Below are 9418 nucleotides of genomic sequence, written 5' to 3' on the forward strand. Positions count from 1 at the left end.
GCTGCCGCTGCTCGGTTGCTAGGGGCTGGTTGTTAGGGATCTTGTAACTTTTGTTGCTATGAACACGGATCACCTGACCGAAGGACTCGCCCAGCTGCCAGTCTCCATGGTAACCGTTTCCTTGGAGGCGTCTGATCTCGTTCAGGAGCCTGACCAGTGACGTTATCAATGGAAACGTCACCTGAGGGGGTTACCCGGCCCCCTCCTTGAGTGCTAGTTACCCACCAATCCATGACATCACTGTGATGTCAGTCAGATCTGTGTTATGGCATCATGGCCATATAATATTATTGTTATTGTTGTAATTAGTATTTCTGTTATCATTGTTGTGATTATAGTTATTGTTGTTTTAATTATCATTTTTGTTGTTGTTATTGTTTGAATTTTTATTTTTGTTATCACCGTTGTTATGGACCAGCAGCTTAATTCAGATAATAACACCGGGCTACCAGGCACCTGTCAGGCTTGGGGTCCATTCACCGGCCTACGTTTGCAAAGTGGTACAGCAACTGTTGAGGCCTTTCATACCCCTAAAAGTATTAGGGCTCCTGGCGGGGCCCGCAGGTAACACCCTGCACAGCGCGGGGTACACGTCCCCCTGGGTGACCGTTGTTATAACAATGGCGATGGAGTAATTCCATCTGGAACTGGTGACAATGTGCTCCCCCCCCACACACACACACCCAGTGTCCCCAGCCGACCCCTGAGTGCCGTTATCTATTGTGTGATGGAACTGCCCCTCTCTGATACAGAGACAGCTGGAGTGTCCTCTCGCTATGGAAACATCCCCACTTACAATGGGACAGAAGCCTCCTGTCTCCCAACGAACCCCCACTGTAGTCAACACTGCTGGTTAGCAGATTCCCGTCTGCCCTACACATTAACCCTGTCTGTGACGGAATATAATTGCAGCCCAAATGAAACGTGCGCGGGGGTTCTTATTCCCCCCCAGGCCTGCCCCTGAACCCCTAATGCATCCACTCATACACACTCCCTCCCTCTCCACGCTTTGATAAATTAGATTGCCAGCTCTGTGGTCTCTTGTCAGGGTTTGCGTGTGCTGCAGGCTCTTTTCTTACACGTGAATCTTTACTCTCAGGACATATAAACGTGGCTTTTAACCCTTTGATTGCCAGTGGGCGGGTTGGTGTGAGTACTCCAGCGCTGAACGGGTTATGGGGGATTTGGAAGGATTGCCCCGGGGAGAGACTGCCCTTTGTCAGATTGCCCTTTTAATGAGTGTTTTAGGGAGCAATTAGACCGCCTGCTGTGTGTTGATTAATCATACCGGCGCTGTCATCTTACAAATACACAAGCGTCCGGCGTGTGTCATTGCCATGGGTTGTGTGGCTTTATCTTTGTGTCTTTTGTATTTTTGTAGTGAAAACACTGTGGCCCCCAGCAGCGGGTCCTGCCTTCAGATGCCGGAAGTGCCGCTGTCATTGTCACCTTGCGCAGCGTTGTGCACTCGTGTCATTGTGTGACGGAAGCAGTGTGTGTTTCTTTGTGCAGCTGGGATATTGCTATACACTTTGTTATGACTGTCATTCACTCGTTGTGTACGCTCCATTGTGTTCACATCACTCATAGACCTGTGTGTAGCAGTGTTTCTGTGTGCCATTGTGTTAGTGTCAGTGGTTTGTTTGGTTGTGTTGCTGTCTGTTGAGTTGTGTGTTATGTTTGATACTATGTGTGTGTCATTGTGCTGTGTTATATTTGATACTATGTGTGTGTCATTGTGTTGCTGTGTTATATTTGATACTATGTGTGTGTCATTGTGTTGCTGCGTTATGTTTGATACTATGTGTGTGTCATTGTGTTGTTGTGTTATATTTGATACTATGTGTGTGTCCTTGTGTTGCTGTGTATTGAGTGGCGTGTAATGTTTGATACTATGTGTGTGTCATTGTGTTGTTGTGTTATGTTTGATACTATGTGTGTGTCATTGTGTTGCTGTGTATTGAGTGGCGTGTAATGTTTGATACTATGTGTGTGTCATTGTGTTGTTGTGTTATGTTTGATACTATGTGTGTGTCATTGTGTTGCTGTGTATTGAGTGGCGTGTAACGTTTGATACTATGTGTGTGTCATTGTGTTGTTGTGTTATGTTTGATACTATGTGTGATTGTGTTGCTGTGTATTGAGTGGCGTGTAATGTTTGATACTATGTGTGTGTCATTGTGTTGTTGTGTTATGTTTGATACTATGTGTGTGTCATTGTGTTGTTGTGTTATGTTTGATACTATGTGTGTGTCATTGTGTTGCTGTGTATTGAGTGGCATGTAATGTTTGATACTATGTGTGTGTCATTGTGTTGCTGTGTACCGTTGTAGCCTGGCATGTGGCTGTTGCTGTGTATTGAGTGGCGTGTAATGTTTGATACTATGTGTGTGTCATTGTGTTGTGTTATATTTGATACTGTGTGTGTGTCATTGTGTTGCTGTGTTATATTTGATACTATGTGTGTGTCATTGTGTTGCTGTGTATTGAGTGGCGTGTAAAGTTTGATACTATGTGTGTGTCATTGTGTTGTTGTGTTATGTTTGATACTATGTGTGTGTCATTGTGTTGCTGTGTATTGAGTGGCGTGTAATGTTTGATACTATGTGTGTGTCATTGTGTTGCTGTGTACCGTTGTAGCCTGGCATGTGGCTGTTGTTGTGGAGTGTGTTGGGGGATGGGTACGGCAGGTGCGGCTGGATTTCTCTCTGTAAATAAGAGTGAATGTGGAGCCGAGATAGGCAGATGGCTGTAATCTCCCGGCTCGTAGCAACCAAAGTGGGAGCAGAGTCCAGTGAGGGCCCCGCAGACACCCAGCACAATGCCAAGACTGGGTATTGGGGATCCTTCCCACTAGAGTATTGTGATCAGTTCTATAGAGTGGATCTCCAGGAGGACACAGAGATCTAGTGATCCCATCCTATAGATCCCTGGTGAGATCTCCGCTAGAATTTAGTTCTGCTGAGTTCTTCTTGCCCAAGGCACGTTCACTTTGTGTTAGGGGTGGAGAGCGTGCAGCTGCAGGCTACATGCACTCTGTGCTCCTTGTACCTGGAGATCTAATGGGGATAAACGGCATTCATTAAGAGATCTCAGATGAGACAGCGATGTCCCTGCTCCTCAAAAGGCCACCAGGAGATCTCCAAACGCTCCTTGCACATCCAGGCAGACATCAGTTTTGGAGAATAATTGGCAAGCGGAGGATTTAGTTTAAGTACGGGGCCCGGCACGCAGTCATGGTCAAAATCTCTAGTAATGACCATACGTTACTGGGGTAGACCAGCAAGGATTCCAGCGTGACTCCTATTCGACCTCTGCACACCCTGTGGTGGGTTGTCTTGTTATATTCATGCTCCAACCTAAGTCTTCTCCAGCCATGGGGGACCACATATGGACACCCCCAGCCTATTCCCCAAGGAGTTTGGGTCAACGAGAGGGGATGCCAGGACGGGGTTGTGGAATATTGGGGTCTCCTGTCTCGGCAAGCATGGTGCTGAGCAGGCTGCGTGTGCTCGGAGTCTCTAGCTGAGCTAGGTTTGACGGTCGGAAGCAGAAGGCTGTTTAATTAACTGGAAACTAATTAATGTGGGAGATAGCTCTCTCTCCTCGGGCCCTGCCTCTACCCTCTCCAAACCTACCCTATCTGCCCTATTCCCTGCTAGGGGTGGAGGAGGAATCCCTTTAATTATGTACTGTAAAGCGGATATGTTCCCATCGTGAAACCAGAGAGGAAATCATTCTCGGATAAATACATTTTCCTCCTCGAGACGGCTGTCGGGATTGGTGTAGAGCGCTGGCGTTTTGTGCAGCTCCATACGCCGGGGGGTCTGTAATTGCCCAGTTCGTCTGTCACAGAGGCAGGATTTATGGGCCGAGATCCCCAGGGTGATGGGATTTAAATGGCTATATAATCGGTGCTGTTATACAGGAAGGAATCGGATGTTGCGAGACATCCTCTGTGACGTGTAGAAGCATCTACTCATACCCACGATTAGAGACTTCAGGACAGCGGCACGAGAGGGGACCGAGTCCAAAGACTCGGAGGAAAATACAGACACAGGTCATGGTGAAGGACACAAAACAAAGCACAAATGCTTTGCTTTATTGGTCATTATTATTCCAGCAGCAACCCGGGAATCAGGTTGGGGTAGGCAGAAAGACTGGAGATTTAGGCAACGCGGGATCAGAATGATGAGAAGATCACTGATGAGAGGCGGCAACGTGGGATCAGAATGATGAGAAGGTCACCAATAGGCAGGCAGCGCGGGATCAGAATGAGGAGAAGATCACTGATGAGAGGCGGCAACGCGGGATCAGAATGATGAGAAGGTCACTGATGAGAGGCAGGCAACGTGGGATCAGAATGAGGAGAAGATCACTGATGAGAGGCGGCAGCGCGGGATCAGAATGAGGAGAAGGTCACCAATAGGCAGCGCGGGATCAGAATGATGAGAAGATCACTGATGAGAGGCGGCAGCGCGGGATCAGAATGATGAGAAGGTCACCAATAGGCAGCGCAGGATCAGAATGAGGAGAAGGCCACCAATAGGCAGGCAGCGCGGGATCAGAATGATGAGAAGGCCACCAATAGGCAGGCAGCGCGGGATCAGAAGGATGAGAAGGTCACCAATAGGCAGGCAGCGCGGGATCAGAAGGATGAGAAGGTCACCAATAGGCAGGCAGCGCGGGATCAGAATGATGAGAAGGCCACCAATAGGCAGGCAGCGCGGGATCAGAATGATGAGAAGGTCACCAATAGACAGGCAGCGCGGGATCAGAATGATGAGAAGGTCACCAATAGACAGGCAGCGCGGGATCAGAATGATGAGAAGGTCACCAATAGGCAGGCAGCGCGGGATCAGAATGATGAGAAGGTCACCAATAGGCAGGCAGCGCGGGATCAGAATGATGAGAAGGTCACCAATAGGCAGGCAGCGCGGGATCAGAATGATGAGAAGGTCACCAATAGGCAGGCAGCGCGGGATCAGAATGATGAGAAGGCCACCAATAGGCAGGCAGCGCGGGATCAGAATGATGTGAGAACATTAGAATCTGTCCTCAGGCCCGGAGGATCTTCAGAAAGTCCCAAAGTCAAAAGGCTCAACCTGAGGGGGACCTGGTTGGAGGGCGAGGAACTCTTGTGAGGCCGACTGACTTTCTCTTGTGGGCACCGGAGTCTCCTCTGATACAGCGAGCGCGACATGATCCATGCCGTTTGCACGTTACTTGGTGATACATTAGAGATCATTTCATTACATTACTGTTCCAGCGGTTTTAGATATTTTTGTGGCATTATTCTTATTCACAAAGCTCTTTGAAGAAACACAGTCAAGCTTTGTAGATTCGGCATGAGATTCTTGACTCTCTAGTTTAAAGAGCTTGCAATCTGTTTTGTGTTTGGGTAAAGACACTATTACCCCCCTAACCTTTTTTTGTGCCTGCGATAAGCAGTCTGGGGCAAATTGGGCATTTTGCCTGCAGGACACAGTGTATGGCTGACACAATGGATCAGTCCCAAAAGCCGGGGAGATGCCTCGTCCTTCAGGCCTCGCTGTATAGCTGGCCCTCTGCCAGTGAAAGGATTGAGGGGGCAGGAGGAGGGATTGCAGGCAGAGACCCCCCTCCTGCCCTGGTGCTTCATTGAGAGATTAGAGCAGGGGATGAATGGAGAACAGGGTTGAGTAGTCCCCCCCACCCTGCCCCCCAGCAGATGGTGACCCTTGGGGAATGCTGGACCCTCATCATGCGCGTAATTAATATAAGACCCTTTCTATTGTGAAGTGGCCTCACCGGCAAATGCCTTCCAATTAGTAGAGGGGGAACAGGGACGGGGTCCTCAGGGACGTGTTGGGGGGGGTCCTGGATGTGTCTGGTATGTATCTGCATTTATATTGCAGAGGGGTATTATCTGGGGCATTACTAGTCTCATAGAAGATGTGTGGCCTGTAGCCAGCTTCTGCACCACCTCATGTGTGTACTGCATGCACACTCTATACCCCCCTCATAATGTGAGTACTGCCCGCACACTCTATACCCCCCACATCATGTGAGTACTGCCCGCACACTCTATACCCCCCTCATTATGTGAGTACTGACCGCACACTCTATATACCCCATCATGTGTGTACTGCCCGCACACTCCATATACCCCATCATGTGTGTACTGCACGCACACTCCATATACCCCATCATGTGAGTACTGCCCGCACACTCTATATACCCCATCATGTGTGTACTGCAGGCACACACCATATACCCCAGCATGTGTGTACTGCACGCACACTCCATATACCCCATCATGTGTGTACTGCATGCACACTCCATATACCCCATCATGTGTGTACTGCCCGCACACTCTATATACCCCAGGTGTACTGTACACACACTATATGCCCCATCGTGCGAGTACTGCCCTCACACTCTGTATACCCCATCATGTGTGTACTGCCCGCACACTCTATATACCCCATCATGTGTGTACTGCAGGCACACTCCATATACCCCATCATGTGTGTACTGCATGCACAGTCTATATACCCCATCATGTGTGTACTGCATGCACACTATAACCCCATCATGTGTGTACTGCATGCACACTCCATATACCCCCTCATGTGTGTACTGCATGCACACTCCATATACCCCCTCATGTGTGTACTGCATGCACACTCCATATACCCCCTCATGTGTGTACTGCATGCACACTCCATATACCCCCTCATGTGTGTACTGCATGCACACTCCATATACCCCCTCATGTGTGTACTGCATGCACACTCCATATACCCCCTCATGTGTGTACTGCATGCACACTCCATATACCCCCTCATGTGTGTACTGCATGCACACTCCATATACCCCCTCATGTGTGTACTGCATGCACACTCCATATTCCCCCTCATGTGTGTACTGCATGCACACTCCATATACCCCCTCATGTGTGTACTGCATGCACACTCCATATACCCCCTCATGTGTGTACTGCATGCACACTCCATATACCCCCTCATGTGTGTACTGCATGCACACTCCATATACCCCCTCATGTGTGTACTGCATGCACACTCCATATACCCCCTCATGTGTGTACTGCATGCACACTCCATATACCCCCTCATGTGTGTACTGCATGCACACTCCATATTCCCCCTCATGTGTGTACTGCATGCACACTCCATATACCCCCTCATGTGTGTACTGCATGCACACTCCATATACCCCCTCATGTGTGTACTGCATGCACACTCCATATACCCCCTCATGTGTGTACTGCATGCACACTCCATATACCCCCTCATATGTGTACTGCATGCACACTCCATATACCCCCTCATATGTGTACTGCATGCACACTCTATATCAGAGGCCAAGAATTAACTGCCAGCGAGTGAACAAATCACGGACAATGCGCACTAATCCATCACACTGTGCGACTCCCCCCCCTCCACTTCGACCTCTGACCTCCTGTGAATAAAACGATGGTGATTAAGGCTATTGGCAGAGACGAGGTGGTCCGCGGGGAGCCCCTGAGGATTGTAGGTGTGAAATTCTGTCTCCTAATAACGACATCAGGGATTTGTCTCACATCGTGAGTCCAATAAAAGTTTTTGCCTGAATCACAGACTTTTAAGTCTTATTTTGAGAATGCGCGTGATGAGGAGTAACTGGATAATATTTAGTTCTTCCCTCTCCCTGTGAGCTCACAATCTATTATATTACTGTTTATCGCATGCTTCTTTATATCAGATTGTAGCTGTTTTTTGGTCTTTAATTAACGTATGCGTCGGACGCGGGGGGCTCAGCTTGCATCCTGAGGCGTGATGGTTTTATTATTTTAATTGGAGGATCGCACATCCGCCGGCACGTTGGTCTGAAAATATACATGCGAATATCAGCTCATACTAAATATACTCCCCCGGTGCTTTATATAGAATTGTCCGCACCGCGGCGGGGAGAGCGCCGGCCGCCATCAATTACCGGATTACGGAAGGTTCACGCCGTGATAGCGGATCGAGGAGCAAGTGTGCAGGTGAAGAGACGCGAGCTGCCGGCTCCGTATCCAGATGCCGTGCAGGTGAAGAGACGCGAGAATGATCCTCCTGCCTTTAGGTTCAGGTTGGATCGTTGGCCATTTTTTCTTCAGTTTTGGCGGGGGGGGGGTAATTGATACAAAATAATACAATTGCCAACCCTGATTAATTCGGGGGAGCGGGGCACCCGGGGGCAGGTGCTGTACTCTCCCAGGAAGCACAGAATGTCAGTCGCTATTCTGTGGTTCCAGAGAAAAGACAGGCGCGGACGCACACTCTATTACATTAGTGCGTACTTGCGCTCACTAGATCACCAGCAGCCCCCTTCAGAGAGACCCCTGCTGCCATATCTGCCATGGGAGTATCTGCCGGCCAAAGTGCCTCCTAAAGTTGGCGGCCTGTCCAAGACCCGCCGCTACGCGCCAGGAGGAGCAGTCGCTTAGGGATTGTGTTTTCTGTGCTTTGGTAGTTTTCTCCCCGGCTGTATGAGGAGCGATGGAAGGGAACCCCTTGCGATTGAGGGTTAGCCTTTTCCCCGGTTCGTTTGGGGTATATCTTTTGCACTTGCCGTTGGTTGCCCTGGCTAGCGAAGGAACGAGATGCTTGGTGACATTTACCCGGCTAATGCGCGCGCTGCAGATGATGGCGCTCCCGGCAGAGCGTCCTCACGTCGCTGTCACTTATTAGGAGGATGATGGCGTCCTGATCTCTCGTTGCGATGCGTGTCGCCGTCCCCGGGTCGGGAGACCATCTTTCACATGTCGGGGTTCTGAGCGTTTGTCAGTCATTCGGCACGCCTGGGGAAACAGCTCGCAGGAATCACAGCGTGTACATCTGGGGAGGCCAAGAACTCCCTCCCCCAACTACACCAAATGCCCCATCCCCCATAACCACGGACCACCCGGACCCGCTGGAGATGATCTCGGCTCTGTAATAGCAGCACGGGGGGGGGTACTGGTAATACAAAGCTAACAGTCCCAGCGGTATAATGGCAGACCCTGTCCCAAGAGCTTACAGTCTGGTGGTATAATGGGAGACCCGGTCCCAAGAGCTTACAGTCTAGTGGTATAATGGGGAGATCCCATCCCCTGGAGATTCCCGGCTCGTTGTGTGTAGTTGTTGGCCCGATTTGCTGGTACAGAGTACAGAGCAGTCAGCACCATGGACAGCGGTCTGTGTCTCGGCAAACTGCCCCCTCCCTGTCTCTCAGACACTGGCAGAGGTTACCAGCATTCCAGGGGTTAGCAGCCCCTCCTGCTGATCCCAGCTCAGTGGAGAGACTGGGAGTTGCTGATCGCCCCCTCCATGTGTAATGTGTTAGAGTGTGCATGTGTGTTTACGTGTGTGCAATGTGTACATATGTGTGTCCCCTCCTCTCACACACCTTG

This window comes from Sceloporus occidentalis, unplaced genomic scaffold (assembly GCF_023333645.1).
Source record: "Sceloporus occidentalis isolate IW3139 unplaced genomic scaffold, rSceOcc1.0.p SCAF_427, whole genome shotgun sequence".
NCBI classification, from domain to species: Eukaryota; Metazoa; Chordata; class Lepidosauria; order Squamata; family Phrynosomatidae; genus Sceloporus; species Sceloporus occidentalis.